This window comes from Colias eurytheme, chromosome 11 (genome assembly GCF_061535395.1).
Source record: "Colias eurytheme isolate Ceu_HAF_F1 chromosome 11, ilColEury1 Martin Lab GWU primary, whole genome shotgun sequence".
NCBI classification, from domain to species: Eukaryota; Metazoa; Arthropoda; class Insecta; order Lepidoptera; family Pieridae; genus Colias; species Colias eurytheme.
The window spans coordinates 12,545,248-12,563,548 of NC_142990.1; the positions used below are offsets into that span (position 1 = coordinate 12,545,248).

Sequence of the window (18,301 nt, forward strand, 5' to 3'; positions counted from 1 at the left end):
CCCTCGTGGCTCATACATATTCATGGCTGGTGCACCCTCACTTTCCTGCAGTTCATATCTATCGCTGAAAGAGATTTGATTTTATTTGAGAAGCTTCAATGTGATGTCTGTGCCTTGTTATTCTGTGCCTCCAGTGAATAAGGGAATAACTCAAAAACAGCACTTTTCAGGAGAGACAAAAAACTGTATATCAATACTAAATCTTTAGTAATTCAAAATTTTAAGCTTGTATGTGTAAGATATGATGTTAGACTATATTTTTACATAGGAACACATATTGTAACAACCCCATAAATATACTTTTTTCGTGTTTTTTTGTAGTTGTGGCCTTATGAACGAGTACTTCATGGAATAACTCAATGTATTCACATAATTTTTTTTTTTACTCTTTGCAATATAACGACTTATGCCCTTATGTACTATGTTCATAATCGCACAACACGACTTATATTATTGCCAGTTTTGGTTTTATAGAAATTATGTGACTTATTATGCTTGAAATTTGTGTACTTTATGACTCAATTGAGGCATTTTAGTGGAAAAACTATGCACGTAGCTTGAAAAACGAATGAAATCAACGGGTTTTTTTTCGTTATTAGATAATAAAAACAAAGCAACATTTAGGTATTTATGCATTTAACCCTAGAAGTCCAATCTACGTAAATTTGACGTATGAACTCTTCTATATTTACCATCGAATCGCTGCAAAATCCAGAACCAACTTATTAGCCGTCGAGACCTAGCAGTACATAGTTGGCTCATCCAGGTAAATTCCGCCATTTGGTTGTAAAGAGGATGTTGTGCGTCATTTTGACGTATAATTGGGCTTTTCGTAACTTTTAAGATTGTTTCAAATTTTTATTTTGTGATTTATTTGAATAATTTTTTTCCAAGTCACGTTTCACATGATATCTATAGTATTATACTATAGATTGTGTATAAAATGGGATCCAGACAACTTTTATACTAGGACGAAAAACCTTCAATTTTAGTAAATGACGATTATTGTCCTCCGCTGGATTTGGACTTCAAGCAAGGGGATTGGGTGGCTGAAGATGTTGTCCGAAGTAAAACCGAATATGTTATGGGGTTTTGTTACCCATGTATAATGAAAGTCGTAGATTGTAAAATAAACGTTTAATCGATCTTTCAATAATACAGTACTATGTTGTTAATGCTATACAATGTTTCACCAGTCACCACAATGAGCCTAGTCTGTACAGGTTAGCAGGAGACAATCATTGAGTATTGGTATTAAATACGTATCAACTGCGTATTGCGTTTTGCGTATTAACTATTGTCCTAGTGAAAATTAATCGTCGAATCAATTTAAAATTCGATCAAGTGCGTTCCGTTTCGTAAAATATAGATAATAAAAGTGGCAACGCCACAATGTCATGGTGGTATACATTGAGGATACAAGCACTATAAAGAGATAAGAGAAGACCGAAAACTATATTCCTGTATGTTCAGTTAATACAGGAAAAGTTATAGGTGGTCAGTGGCGATTTTTTACGGCATGATATAGAATTTTAACAATGTCTATATCATATAGTATCAATATAATGTAGATAAATAAAGAAAATACAATGAGCCGCAAAGATTTTATGCAAAATTAAGCATAGATTTGAAGGTGCCTTGGATGCAAATAGGACTTGTGGCACGCACTTTGAAGAGACTCTACGTGACAATAGCCCAATTTTTTCAAAATATGTGGTACCTGAGTATCCATAAAATGTTTACGAAAATGCAGGACCAAAGAAGTATCGATATTGCGGATTTTTTTCCTATAAAAAAGGCAAATTACCAAAGCACAGTGGCTAAAACGCTATATGCGGAGAAAACAATATTCATAATTATTGTCAAGCCTGGTTATAAATACTTTTTTTTATGTGACTATTATAGACTATAATATTATTGTCTTGATTATTGTAGTTAGATAATTTAAAAAAAAAAATTAAAAACGAGTTTTTTTTTTTAAACTTACCCAATTATTTAAGAAGAAAATATAAGTTTAACATTTTTGTTGGCTTTTTTTAATTTTTAATTATCGTTCTGTATTTATATAAACAAAGAGTAGGTATAATATTACTAAATGCACTTAATGTGTTAACTGTATTTTTAATATCTATTGCAAAAAATAGTTAATTTCCATAGAAATATATTAGTATCCCAAGTTAACTGATAAATACCTTTTTTAAAAAAATATAAAGATTTGTTGTTGGAGATTTATTGAAAAAAACGATTTAAAAATAATAAGGAATAGGTATGGTGTGTTGTTTCCGTGCAGTATTCAATTATTAGACCAATAGCAACACGGCATTAATGCCAAACTGTCTCATGTCGTCACTTGAACCAATGACACTAAAAGAGTTGTTCCTTTATGCTCATGTTAGAAAAATGACACAAATGCGTTTATACTAAAATAGTGTTAGGACTGATGGAACAAAATGAATTAAGTCTTTATTCAAAAAGTATAACTACACATACGTCTTTGTGTTCGTGGGTACTTTTGACTCGAGACGAATAGTTCCTTTGCGATTGCCTAAAATGATGGATAAGGTAACTTATACCGTTAATCACACCCTACTTATACCGTTTGGGTCATTCGAAAAAATGGGTTAGGACGCAGCTAGAGATATGACCTTTTGATATGTTGTGTATTTTGACGAGCTGAATCCAATGGTGCAATAAAAACCAAAGGGAATAACTCGTCTTACTCCCTTATTCACTGGAGGCACAGTATTTATGTTTTGGAACGTCTTGTATCTATATTAAATAGTATTTAGATTTACCTCGTTATAGACAAAGATGCACGTTGAACACTTAAAGAGAAACACAGAAACATACTTAATGTACTTACTATTTAAAATACTAATTGAAAAAAAATGATTAATGTCTTTATTGTTGAAATAAATTAACTGAAAAGTTGGTCCTTATTTCTTCTCTTTATAGTTCCTGATTTAAACATTTATTTCATTTGTCCTTCCTATAAGTTCCAGTAGAAGTAATTATTTTCAACGTTTATAGGAATACTAGATTTCCGCCCGCGGCTTCGCCCGCGTTTGCAAAGGAAAAACCGCATACTTCCCGTTCCCGTGGGATTTCCGGGATAAAAACTATCCTATGTGTTAATCCAAGTTACCCTCTATATGTGTGCTAAATTTCATTGTAATCGGTTCAGTAGTTTTTACGTGAAAGAGTAACAAACATCCATACATCCATACATCCATACATCCTTACAAACTTTCGCCTTTATAATATATATTAGATATTAGATATTAGATGAAGAATTTATTTTGTTAAGTATAGAATTTCAGGCTCTTATTTTTAAACTTTCTCAATTATTTACTCTACCAATTCCTTGTCCGATTTTCATGTAATTTTTATTTTCATAACACAAGTCTATAATATAGCTGTTTCACCATTAAAAATCAGATTACACGCATATTCTGAAACCCAAAGTACCGTAAAACCAACCTTCAAACGTATTTAGAAATAAACATGCGACGATAAAATCGTTTTGTGTAGACGCGAAAAATAATGGCAGAGTTAATTGCTGTACTAATTACGAACACGTTAAACAACTATATTCGGTAAATATTTAGTTTTGCGTTTGCTTTGGGTAACGTATTTTTGGGCAAAAGTTTGGCTGTTTCTTTTTGGTTCAAGGTTGGGGTTGTAATTGTTACTTGTAATATCAAGTAGGCCTAATATTGTATAACTTAAGTTAATAAATAAAGAAATAATAATTTATTTTCCTTTATTCATGCTTACTTGCTTTGAATGCTCAAGTTATAAGTTTTCAGTGAACGAATAATTATTTACGATTTTTATAAAATAATAATTATTAATTAACTAATTTAAGAACGCAATTTAAATTTTAATCGTTTGCAAACATTTTATATTTCATAATGTTTGTGTTGCCATAAAATATTAAATACGTATAAACGTGTGCTTTTTACGTGTTATTTAAAAAATTCTACTTATAATAACATATTTTATCTAAACCATATTTAATAATATTTTAATTAAGCAACAGTCAGCATAATTTCCAAAATATGTTTAGTTCAATTATTACGTACTCCAAAACATTCTTGTCATATTCTATCCTTACATATATAACAGATAAGTACTTATGTAAAGGGAACCCTACATACATCACACAAAGCTTGACTAAAACACTTCCCAACCACTCCATAGATCTCAGCCATCACCGACAGTAGCGTAACAATGTTAGTTCCACTCGACTCCATAGTTTTTTAGTTCCTCGCCTGCGTTTTAGCACCGCGACGAATTACGACGACCCTTGACACTGACAGTGTCTTATGTATTATGGTTAACCGACTTCAAAAATGAGGGCCTTCAATGTCGTATATTATTTTACGTTTTTTACGAATTCCACAACAGGTGATACGTATTGCGTACTTACGTAGATTACACATATAAAAGAATAATATGATTGTACTTTGATTTGTAAAATTATTATATTAAATGATTTATTTATTTATTTACTTATGTGTGAACAAAACTTCTGACTAAAATTATAACACCTATACCCAATATAATAAGCATGGTTAAAGTTTAGGACTTCGGTACCACTCATAAATCATAATCACTATCACTACATAGTATAAAACAAAGTCGCTTTTTCTGTCCCTATGTCCCAATGTATGCTTAAATATTTAAAACTACGCAACGGATTTTGATGCGGTTTTTTGTAATAGATAGAGTGATTCAAGAGGAAGGTTTTAGTATATAATTTATTATATACCACGAAGAGCAGAAATAGAGGTAAGAAGGAATACATCTTTATTTATTTAAAATCGTTGGTACAACATTACATACCTCATATATAAAGCAAATCTACACAGGCAGGTTTATTTCCAAAGAATAGGTTTATTAAGACGATGTCAAAATCAAAAATAGAAAGATAATCGAATCATGCATCTCATTATCGCGGTTTTAAATTTGGGGAAGAATCCCTACGAGCTTTGCGAGTTAGGCTGGAGACAGACGAAGTGTGTTACAGCGACGTTTATGAATATAAAGTTTTAGCATTATTTTATGCGTGCATTAAAAACGTACAGCATTACAAACTTAACAGTAAATTGTAATTTCATTGTTTCCATTCATTTGATAATTAACTATCCCGAAAAAAATACTAACAGCTACTTCACTTGCACTAAAAATAAATAAAATCCGTTTTTAAGCTTTCGGTTTGTAAAGCTAAATGTAGCTTTTAAATGATTGATAACCGCATATATAACCGTATAATAATATGTTATCAGTAGCAGCTAGTACTACGTATGGTAGCAGATTGTTAGTATTTGAAAACGTGATAAAGAAAAACTAATTTAAGTTTAATAAGGGTTCGACATTGTTATCATTATTTTAAATGCATTACATTTGCTGTTACAGTTACATCGTTGCAAAACCTCGTCTCTAATCACCCTAAAAACTAAATAAAGGACAGGGGATTGCGTTTCACTACAGTCCTATTACGTACCAACGCACAAATCTAACAGTTACCTCATTCCAATAGAGTCCAATTTGCTTCGCAATCAAAACTCGTGTGAAAGATTGTGGTGAACCAAAATGAAGCTTGTTTGTAGTGAAAGGCGTCAGCCTGTATGATAGGATTTGATGGCAGTATGAACTAATCTCCCTCCTTGATAACTCAATAAAGTGACATAATGAGAGGCCTTTGAAGGTCCGCGGGGAGGTGTCGGAATCCTAATTGGAGATAAAAAGATAACTTTGACGCAGCGAGATATTGAGATTGGATTTGCGATGCGAAATAACTATTTTTTTGGGGCTGTTTTGATGGTTATCGTGTGAATTTTATATTAGTGTTGTGTCGATGGAAATCTATAGCAACTACTTATTTGAAAAGCAGTCTGAACGATATATTATGTTAGAAACAAAATTAATTTATTCTTTAGTTCCTTTAACCTACACCAAAATTGCTTGTTCAATTATATTACCACCTTTTCCAAACCTGAGAATATTATGAAAAAGAACAACTGTTAACGTTTCATAAACGTTTCTTAATATCATAGAAACAGATGAAATTACTATATTTCATGATATTTTTCATAAATGTTTAGAAAAGTATTCCTATACTTCATGAGTGTAACTTTAACAATTTTGTTGTTAAGATTTAGATCATCTTTGTATACATGTCTTCCTGTCCAAAAACGTTATCAAATTAAAATATTCCAGTAAAAAAATAACTAGAACTTAATTTAAAGTCAAGGTCTATAGTTACATCAGAATCGTATCAAAAAATTAAATCTAAATGAAGCAACCTGTCTCTCCATAGAGCGACATAAGTAAATAGCCAAATTTAATCTAATGACATGTTAGTTATCGTTATAATAATACATTTAATACATAAATGTACTGCGTACAAAATATATTTATTTCATTTCGTAATGTACATTGTACATGTCCATCATATTAATCGTCAAAAGTAAAGAACTAGAAAATACACATTATACGATATGGATGGCTAACAGTACATTTTATATTATAATGAACTAAACATTGAATTAAAGTTACTTCTCATTTAGAACCCAGAGTAGGTGCTTGTAATATCTGTATAATTAACCCAATATTATTTATCTGTAAAAAATTCGATTGTATAAACTTACATTAGATTTAATAGAACATTCATTTCGGATCAATGATGTAACGATTTATTGTCAATACGTTGAAAAAACACTAAATAATATCTTTAAAAGAAAAGAAATAGCACGCATAAGAACATGATATATTTGTGAGCGACTAACTCGTCCCTCTGGAGACGCATTTGTATCGGAAAGCTCACAAACTTCGCTAATCCGTGCTCGCTACTGAATATCTTGTCTATGTGTTTGGAAGATTTTTGATTTACTTAGTCTCTTTTTAAACGCACGAAAAAGGACTCTTGTGTCTTTAGTAGATTTGGAGTGCCTTCAATATATCGTTAAAATGCATTTTAATTTACTTTTTATAGCTGTTTTATAAGTTAACAAACTGTAATAAATAAATATATTAAATAAACAAAATATGATATACAATTAACAGTGTATTATGGATTCTAACATTATTGAAACTCGGTTGAAATTGTACGTTTATTAGCATAAATTCTAAGCCGTCAAGCCTAACAGAAATTCACATTAATTGAACCGCCGCGCCGTAGTAAATGCCTCACAAATTAACAAATAATATAAAAGGATCGACAAATCTGTCCGCTGAACGCAATTCATCAGTTCAACGTAGACAAGTGCGTAATTAACAATCAAAATCTAACCCTTCGAATGCTACGATTGGGTGTAAAGGACCCACAGACATTTCGAACCATAGGTCGTAGGTAAATACCTGCGTGGGTGGTGAAGGGGTGACCGAGTGATTCGTTAGGAGTCAGTCGAGCGTTCACTCGTGAATGGGGTCGGCTGTACCCCACCTGTTATGTACTAGTAAATATTTGCATATATCAAGGGAAGTGTTTAGGTAATGCGTCAGGGATTTTGAAGATCCTATTGATCTATTTGCGTTTTGGGGTGCCAAGTTTTAAATGTGGATGATTTTTGCGATTGAGTTGGTCTTTTAGTGGTGTGAACAAATATTTAAAAGTGTAGGATCATTTTGGTAAATTCGATTTAAAATGTTCTCTAAATATCTATTGTATTCCTTCAACTCTGACGACGGTCATGACGCGAAATATTGAGGAATAATTTCATTTTCTTATCCACTGAACAAAATCGCGTAACACACGCAGTATCCCTCACCCGATACACTGGACTTGACTGACAATATTATTTATACATAGGGTTGTTTCCTATATCCTTCAGTATCATACCATATTTCGCACCCCGGGTCTCCCTCCCGAAATCCGATCCGCAAGTCTCTTGGTAATTAACTACCGATTTCATTTCTTGATGCATTTTTAAAAGCGTCCGACGGCTTTTTAATGGTTATTTTATGGTGACGGATCGCTTATTAAGTTTTTATGGCGGCGCGATAGTGACAGATGTGATGTAGTTTGACACCAGATTTGAGGGCTCCGGGGTGGGGGGAGGGGGAGACTTGGTGCTGCGAAATTAATTGTAACGATTTGTTATTTCGCTTGTTATTTATGTCTCTGTTAAATAGAGATTATTGCGGTTGCGGTGTGTAGTTTGTAGTAAGGCGATGGTAGTGTTTGTTTCTGTAATTCTGATAAATTATAGAAACAAACAAATATATTACTTGTTCTGCTTTGTGGTTACGTTACGTTTATTTTATTTATTGTTATCACTACATAGTATAAAACAAAGTCGCTTTCCCTGTCCCTATGTCCCTATGTCCCTTTGTACGCTTAAATCTTTGAAACTACGCAACGGATTTTGATGCGGTTTTTTTTAATAGATAGAGTGATTCAAGAGGAAGGTTTATATGTATAATAACATCCATTAAATAGTGAAGAAGTACTGTTATTTTTGAGGTTTCTAATGTGATGTCGTAAAAAATTAGATTTTTTCCGCTTACATTGCAAACGCAGGCTGAACCCTACGAGTTTTATCAAAATAATGTACTAAGTATTATACACATTGAAAAGGTCTACAGAAAAGTCCGCGATGGTATATGTCTATCTCTTATGGATAACCCACAATAACTTTTTTTTGTCATTTACTTTTTACGACAAATAATGGCTAATTTTCGAAGCGATTTTAACCAATACAGCATTAATCCTTAACCAATTAAATACCTTGAATACATTGTTCATTTAATATAGATCTATATGGCCCTTTACACCGTATGATTTAAGTGAATATTTTCGAAGATATTACAGATTTAAAAATTGCGGGACGTAGCGTTTGCGGCGGTACCGGCCGGCCGCCCGGCTATCTATTTTATGCCCGTGCGAAGCCGGAGCGGGCCGCTATGTTTTTATATACAACGTTCACAGTTTTTCTGTAGTGTATTTAGTATCAGAATTGCACCCGTGCGAAGCCGGGGCGGGTCGCTAGTGCATTAATATAAAACATGTCTAAAATAATAACACATTACTCAAGCTTACAATTATTGTGGTCAATGCTTTTAAAAACTTTGATGTAAGTTAAATTTTAAACGTATCAGTAAATGTAAATTATTAAATACAGGCTAACTCCGTACCTATACGTAGACACGTCACAACCAACAAAATAAACTAAAATGAAATGAATACGCATTGAGTGCAATTTCCACAGCACATTCTTATCAAAACGGCTATTAAATGAGTTCGAATTAATCATAATGTCCACAATATATCGCGGCATTATCGCACTCCCCAGAGGCGAGATGAAAATTAAAACAGATGACGTAGCGGAACGATCACTGAGTTATAATTAAAAAGATAAGGAATATTTTCCTTTCGCATCGAGATTATGAAGGAAAACCCCTTTTGACCCTCGAATGGGGAGCCACGTTTTGGGACCAGTTAACCGGTTAAGGGGCCCCTGAGACCATACATAGAATCGGTTGCGTTCCAGTGCTGATTAAGTAAACTAAGATAACATTTGCAATGTAGTAACGTCAAAAGTCAACAAGGGCGTTTTCGGAATGAAACGTTAAGTTGATTTGGCCGTATTCTCAAGGGTTGTTCGAGTATTGTTATCTCAGATAGTTACTGTTTGAGATGATTGGATTGGCTCTCAGGATGAGTGCTTCATTGTTTGCTCGATGTTTGTGTTACTAGAAACGGGTTATCTGTTGACATTGAAGATCTCGACTCGCTGATAAACATTTCTATATCCGTTTCATAGCTGGCTCGCACGAGTAACAATAGGCTGAACTGTGTCGCCTGCACACTAACACAAAAAGGACACGCGATACAGCGGCACATGTAATAGTGATCAGAACTCATTTTATTTTAGAACTATGATGGAACTGTATCATGCTGCTTGTCCATGTTACAGTCAAATAGAGAAAAAATGTATGAACCATATCAAAATGATCTTTCGTTGCGTTTATAAAAACACCAAACTTGAAGTTTGTTTCAACTGAATTTGTTTCAACTACAGTTCGAATCTCACAAGCGAATCAGTTTAGCTCCAGTTCCATAACTTCACTGCAGTGAATCTTTGCACATATCAAAATAAAAGGTATAATTAGATCAGTAGACGGCGCTGCACGCGGCTGGCTCACGTACACCTGTTTAGTATTCCGGGCGAGTAGCACCCAGTATTGATTGCTGCCCCCGCCTGCCTCGCTAGGGCGCTTCAAAACAATCCAAAGATGTAATGATTTTTTCGCTATTGATGTTTTTTCTTGTTGTCGATGTGCAGCTTCGGTTTGTGGTTGTAAAACATATTGGATACGATTTAAATAAGACATGTTAGACGCGAATTGGTCTATGTTCACGGTAAGCCCCAACCTTTGGTTTGTGAATGTTAAAATTTCTATAAACGTTAAAATTTCCGTAGATTTATGGATATTTTATACTGTTTGGCGCATTATAAGTACGAAATCAATGAGCATAGTAGCAGATTGCTTTTATTATTTTCGTCTTACCAGGAACTAACTAATAAGAAAAGGTAGCTTTAAAATATCTGAGACAGATTTACCTAATTGAAATATTTTATTAGTTTTTACTTGACTCGATGCATCTCATAAAATAGGTGTTAAGATATTTGATGCAATCTATTATTTCTAGAATATCAATTTTTGGTTCTTTATGTATGAAATAATTGAATAATATGACTTTTTTCTTGATACTCTTTTCATAGCATCACTCGATATTTAGTTTTTTATAGGTCTCAAATGCTTTAATTTTTTTCAATTATTTAAAAATGTATATCGTAATCTCCTTTTACCAGAATAATAGCGTACAAATGACGCACCATTCCGCTATTCCGTACTCCATCATTTGGAACGCAATTTAAATATATTTCACTATTCATTCTCACTGTATTTCCTATCTCCCCAAATCAACCGTCAGCGTCTTCGATCAGATAGGGTCGTTTTGACCCGCGGCGGCGTTCAAGGGTTACTGTAGTGCTAACGTACTGTTTGGTACTTGTATTTGGTACTTATAGCCCGGTTAGTGCTACGTGGGTACAAACTTGAGGAGTTTCGAGTGCCTGATGAACCGTATTTGATCTTCGTCAGCTTGTAAATGTGCCTACCTATTCAGTGTTGAGGACAATTAATTTTGGCAGTTTTTGTCAACTAAATTATGTAAGTTGTAAAATATTTAGCATACTAAATGTACGTTATACGTATACAATTTGTTTTGAAATAGTTTATGTAAAATGTTTAAATGTAGGTACTCTACATATTTCAAGAAATGCTCCCCTAAAGACTTGCGAGCACAAAATTACCTATGACATGTAAAACATCTGTTTCTAACTTCTAGAACCGTGACAATTTAAACTATCACTAAATAAAAAGTAGTACCGTTTGTCTATTGGACTAAAAAATGTCAAAAAGAAATAACTTCAACGTTTTTTAATAACAAAGTCGACCATACAATACATTTTACGACATAGCAATGATAATACGCATGAGACGTAATCTAGTGAACTAAATATAATTTTTACCCATATTATATTGAACATTAGCACTCCACTACCATACAGACAAAACTATCCGTCACAAAAACAAACGGTAACAATAAATAAAGCCAACAACAAAGAAATGATCGGCAACACAGGCGTTCGTGCTCCTATCAATAGCACATTTGTTTTATACCACTTTTTCGCCCTCAGAAATCGCCCCATACAAAAATATTGTATCGCCATTGTTCTGGTGGGCGTCTCTGAGCCATATTTATTATTTTTGTCACCATTGTACCACGGATTAAAGCATTTAGATGAAATTGGGGATAAGGCTGGCTAATCTCTTTTTTTCGTGGTAGCTTTGGTATCGATTTTCGCGGCGTAGGCGCAGTTTACGATTACAATTTTAACTTTATAGGTTATAACTTTGAGCGGTCTATAAATTATTGTTAGTGTTTATTGCGTGCGATTTGATCGAGTGTTAGTGTTAATAAAATTATAGAAACTTTAAGTTTAATTTAATGTACTTGATACTAGTGAAATTTATTTTTGCTATAATACCTAATAAATAATAATTGAAAGAAAGATCACAAGTTTTTGTATAAAAATAAAACATTTTAAACCCTTGTTTTATTTATTTATATTTTTATTATTTCGTGATGTATCTTTTATTCGTTATTATTCGATACCAAATACTTAAAAAGTGGAATAAAATTATATAAACTACTGTCTTTGTCATATAATATTTTTATTTGATAATATAGTTATTTAAGAGTATTTCTCTATGTAGAGTCTATGACTCGTCTAGAATATTTATTATATTCTTCTGCACTTCTGTGTCTGTTTATTTCTAAACCCATTCAAATGTAGGACAATGAGAATTCATGATCCAAACATAGAATCAAACTATAGTTACTAAGTGCTATTTGAGATAATAAACTAACGAATAAGGTAAATGCTATTCTACAACAAATTGCATAAAGCATAGTTATTTTGGATGGAATGAAGGTGTTAATTTATACTAATATTATTCAAATATCTCATGTAGGTGGATACTTGGGTTTAATCGATATTAAATTTATTGTGCTGAACCACCTGGTGGGAACCGAGGTAAAATAATTACAAGTAATAAGTTTCGGCTTTGTTCTCGTCAAAAATATGTTTCATAATTTTACTTTTTATGTAATATTCATGCAAAAAGTTATTCTTTAAAAGGCTCACGTTATAAAAGTAATGTTACGGTTTTTTTACATTTTACATAATATACTGTCGGAAGAAATAAGAAAGCAAACAATTTTTTATAAATTCTAAACTATAAGTATCATCATTAAAACACAATTAATTAACTATTTGCACACTATTTTGCACACTATTTGTGACCTAGTTTGTCAATGTTTTGGTTATGCGAATGACGCATGTTCCAATTTCCAAACCACGGTCACTTTTTTCATATTTTTTCACATTTTTTTGTAATAGGTACCTATCGCAAAAAATCTATTGAAATTACATACTTATACAACACTAGCAAACATTATAAATTGTCTTCTTCATTTCATCTTTTCTTATAGTTATTTTTTCATGCGTTTTGCGCAAGGAAGGGAAGTATTTTAGATATTGATTACTTTTCGACTGATTTTAAACGCGATTTATCCATCATAATCACTTCCTACACAGTATAAAACAAAGTCGCTTTCTCTGACCCTATGAACCTATGTCCCTATGTATGCTTAAATCTTTAAAACTATACGCAACGGATTTTGATGCGGTTTATTTTTAATAGATAGAGTAATTCAAGAGGAAGGTTTTAGTATAATTTATTATGTTTAAACAAAGCGGGCGAAGCCGCGGACGGAAAGCTAGTAATATTATATAACATGCTAGTAATATTATACAACTCTTCGGACACCTTTCAGAGAGCGTTGCTACGGGAGAGACCTTCAGATTTACATCCATTTTTTGCCGTCTGTTCTATAAAATAAACTTTGCGACTTCTTATCACAAACTTAACATTCGAATAACTATCTAACATGTATCTAAACCTACGTTTTTAGACAAAAACTCCGATAAGTACCAACTTTCGATCTAAACAGTAGTCCCATTACGCTCACGCCTAATCTCCTGCGCGGACGTTTTGGCACAAAATAATGAACGTCACGTGTTTGGCCCATGCCCCATACCCTAGTATAATTCTCTTTATACTATGCCCCACACTCCCGTGGACAATGGACGCGTGGCGATCGCTATCGGTGTGAAACAAACGTACTATTATGCTAATTTATTGATCATTTTATTGTTTTGTGAATGGTTTTACCGATGGATGGTGGCAAATTATTTTTGTGTGGTAGATAACTTCCTTGAGAGAGAAAATCCATGAAAATCTATACATGTGACCGCAACCTTTAGATTTGTGAGATTAAAGACTTCCTAAACCTTACAATCTGATCTCCAGCAATGAATATTAAAATAATTTTCAAATTTAAGAATTACTGCAAATATCTACAAATTAGAATTGTAAAAACATATTTTCTATTTTCTTTATAGATTCGCTGGAACATAAAAGAAGAACAGTTACTATAACTATAAACGAGTAAAAAAATCGATACGAAACGATTGTAACATGACTTGCATTCGAATTGGCACTAAAATAATAATTATACACATGTGACGTATTAGCCTGTCATTACCGGCCAGAAACCACCCACTTAACACAATCCCCTAAAAAGAACTCTATCATACCTGAATAGAGTTTAAAAACGAATGACAAACGATGACTTAACATTTTTATATCACGATAAATGTGAATAAAGTTTGGTCTAGACAGTGCTTCATACTTGAGCGTAGTTTGTGCAAACTACGATATCAACGAATCAAATGTATGCATTTAGATTGCGCATGCTTGCGAATAACCGTGTGGAAAAGCATTTTTTACAATACATTGTATCATTTGTTAAACGTCCCTTTTGACTATTATTTTATGAATGATACGAGGGTAGTGATATGACCACCATGATATTACTTTTTACAGCGCAATTCATTGTTTTTATTTATAGTTAGGGGCTGAGTCTTTTGTATGATGTATTCTAAGAAAGCTGAGGGTTTGGACACAATAATTAATCTTTAGCTGCATAATACTAGTGAAGTTGTCGTATATTTATTTATTCAAAAAAATATTTATTCAAAAATCAAGCATACAATCTCGTTGAACTTATTACAATATGAAAGTCACTTCATACAATTCCGTCATTTTATTATAAATTAGCTATAAATAAATTATAAAAAAAAATTCAGTCAATTGTACGCTACTTTTCAATGTGAAACTTTCACTAAACATAATAGATACATATTAGTAAAATTATAGGATGTTAAGGAAATAATATCTATTGATTGAAAAAGAGATAATTCAACAAGTGAAAATAAAATTATAAAAATTTATTACAATTTACTTTTTGCATATACCTAACCGTTTTTATTTAATAACGTCTCAACCATTTTCATAAAACAATCACAAACACAAATAATCCAGTAAGTAATAAAATATATTTTATACTAGTCAAAAGTTATTCCATAGAACTAATAGTACAATGCTCATTTGTCCAAACAGAGCGAGTAAGTCACCCCAAAGAATGGATCATAAACCAAAATTAAAAGTTCTCGATACATTGCATTCGCACAATAAAACCATTCCGCTTACTAAATACGTAACATTTAGGTGTCATTAGTCAAATGACGTAGTACTTTCCGCCTTTACACTAGCTACAAAACCTCAAAGAATATTAAACTTTAAAGTAACTCCATAAAGTTTATATTTAGGCGAGTCCTTTTGGTGGATACGTCGTTTAGTTCGGGGAAAGTTGTGATAAAAATTCTTTATGAATGGGGTTGTGTGACTGCCCCATTTCAATAAATTATTTCGGTAATTTTGCGAATTGTTTTATGATATCTGCCTGTTTATCTTTGTTCTTGTTATGTTATCGATACGGTATCATAATTAAAAAACAGTTTTTCAACGTTTTCTTCAGCTTCCTACGTTGTAAATATTTGACGGTTGATAAGTATATAGATTATAGTTATTATGTTAAAATTTAAAATAATCAAATAAAATTTTACCTATAAATCGATTAAAAACCGATGTAAAAAGATAAAGTGTTACTATAATTTTTATAAATTGCGACTGATTTTCTTCAAGTTTTATACATTTCGAAATAAATTACCAAATTATAATGGATTTAAAGCGTAATTTACTCATTATTTATCCTGATGTTTCAAACTCGTACAGCAAGCGTTTTATTTTTTAAAACAATTAATCTCACCAATAAAGAAAAAATCTTCACTTCTTAATCATCTTAAATCGCGTTCCATAAAACCTAATCCTCCAGGATTAGAAATAAAACATCCGAATCCCATCATTGCTACGGAACCCATTTCTAAATGAGCTCTAGTAAAAAGCAATAAAACCCAGTGCAGATTAACCTTCTAGGGACAGGCACTGCAGGGGGTCATTGTACTAGCTTATTGGTGACTCCCTGAGGTGACGAGATTATTGGTATCTTTCTGCCGGTTCTGCTAATTCTATAGTCTGTGATGAGATGATATTAGCACTATACATTTGGGAATAGATATTAGTTGTATCCTTATTGAAAGAAAGTTTCAATAGAATCTGAAAATACTAATAATTCGGGAAAATAATAAAAGTATGGTATCTGTACTCTATTGAATTATCAAAAATAATTAGTAAGTAAAAATAATGAAGGTATCGTAAAATGCACTTAGTTAATACATTTAAAAAATGTTTAAAAATAATTACATAGTTATATTTATTTTAATTTAATTTAAATATACACTACTGAGAAGATACTGATTTTTTATATATAAGAAAATATTACATTTGTAAGAACACATCATGTGGAACTAATGAAGTAGTTATGGCTGGAGGCTACTATTATAGCCCCCATTGAAAACTCTTTTGAAGTGGTTTCAAATATTTTTGAGTATTGACAAAAATATGTTTCAACAATTCATCGTATTACAAAGTTACGAATATTCATACTTCAAAAATTTATATAAATAAAAATCAATAAAAGCAATATTTTTATAATTTACTAGCGGTCCGCCCCGGCTTCGCCCGTGGTACATATTTACGTTTTCTCTACATAAAAACCATCCTCGTACTTCAAGGAATATAATAAAAAAAGAATTATCGAAATCGGTTCAGCCGTTCTCGAGTTATGCGCTTACCAACACATTTTGCGATTCATTTTTATATATAAGAAAGATTACAATACAAAATCTGAGACACGTGCTATATTGTTACATGTTACAATAGCTGTTATCTTTATATACAGTAATTTCATAACTTATCACAAGAGCAGAGTGGCGCAGTGGAAGCGTGCTGGGCCCATAACCCAGAGGTCCGTGGATCGAAACCACGCTCTGCTAAAATAACTTTTTATTTTTTTTTCATTTAATTTTTTTATTTATAGTGCCATATTCACTTATATAAATTTTTGGAAATAAAATAACGTTATTTTTTTTATAATTTGAAATTTTATTCTAAGACCAATATTTTATTAGTCTCATAATATTTTGATTGTTTTTATCTTAATAATAATACTTTCTTTTATAAAGTAATATCTAAGAAATTTTGGTATTCTTACACAAATTTATTTAATAAAATACAAATCTAGCTATAAGACTGTTTTATGGATTTTTTCATATCGCTTCTATCCGTATCTATTCGTCTTTCTCATATTTACCTCAAAGAACATGTTAGATACATTTGTTTTTTTTTTTACACCTACACATTGTTATTATTTTTAATCGCTTTTTAAAATACTTGTAGTCAACACAAAAATTTTAATCATTTATTTCTACGATAGGTGTATTAAGTATTTATAAATGTAAGTAAGTACATGTTCAATAGGTAATCCGTTTTCCTAGTAGTGTTTGTATGTTTGGCTCATGTTTTCTATTGTCTAGCTGCCAACTTATGTGAAACAATAATAAATATTTAATAATTCTAGGCACATTTTATTGCATCATGCGATAAAGTTTTAATGCATTTTTCCTGGAAGTAAAAATAAAATCATATAAAATTGAACTGAAATATACCTACTTTCAGGTTTTCAAGATTAATAATGATTAAAAATTTATAAAAAAAGCAATTTGATCTGTGTGGAATATTGCAGCCACATATGGGCTGGCGCTGCAAAAACCCATCTTCAAGCTCTAGATTCAATGGAAAAACGCGCGAAAAGACTTATAGCCGAACCTAAACTAATTACCAAAAGTTTTGGATCTCTAGAACACCGTAGAAGAATAGCCTGCCTTTCTATCTTTTACCGGTTGCAAGTGCAACCGGTAAAAATTAGGATGCACATGCTCGGATGCACACTCACCAAAGTTTCAACTTTGGTGAGTGTGCATCCGAGCTGCATAATCTTATTCCGCCATCTCCATTCCACTATAGAACCTCGCGAAGAGCGGCCGGCTTTCACCCGTTCGTAGTAGATATACCTCGATTACGCACTAAACGCTTTGAAAGATCTTTTTTAATTCAAACTGCGAAGGAGTGGAACTCCCTCCCGCCTTCTGTGTTCCCTGAGAACTATAATTTGGAATTGTTTAAAACCAGAGTGAATAGGCTTTTTCAGGACAGGCATCATTTGCGATCGACCGCATCCACGCTTACCACCAGGCGGGATCGCGGTCAAATGCCTGCTCTGTTATGAATAAAAAAAAAAAAAAAAAAGATATCTGCACATCTGGGTAAATTAGTGAACGTACATATTTAATAAAAG

The 18,301-nt window shown here is 32.3% G+C and overlaps 1 non-coding gene across 1 annotated transcript; it reads left to right on the forward strand.

Annotated features, from left to right (window-relative positions):
- The first annotated feature begins 16,868 nt into the window (after positions 1 to 16,868).
- TRNAM-CAU (transfer RNA methionine (anticodon CAU)) lies at positions 16,869 to 16,940 on the forward strand. The gene has a single exon. It is a non-coding gene; the product is annotated as a tRNA-Met (tRNA).
- Positions 16,941 to 18,301: the final 1,361 nt, after the last annotated feature.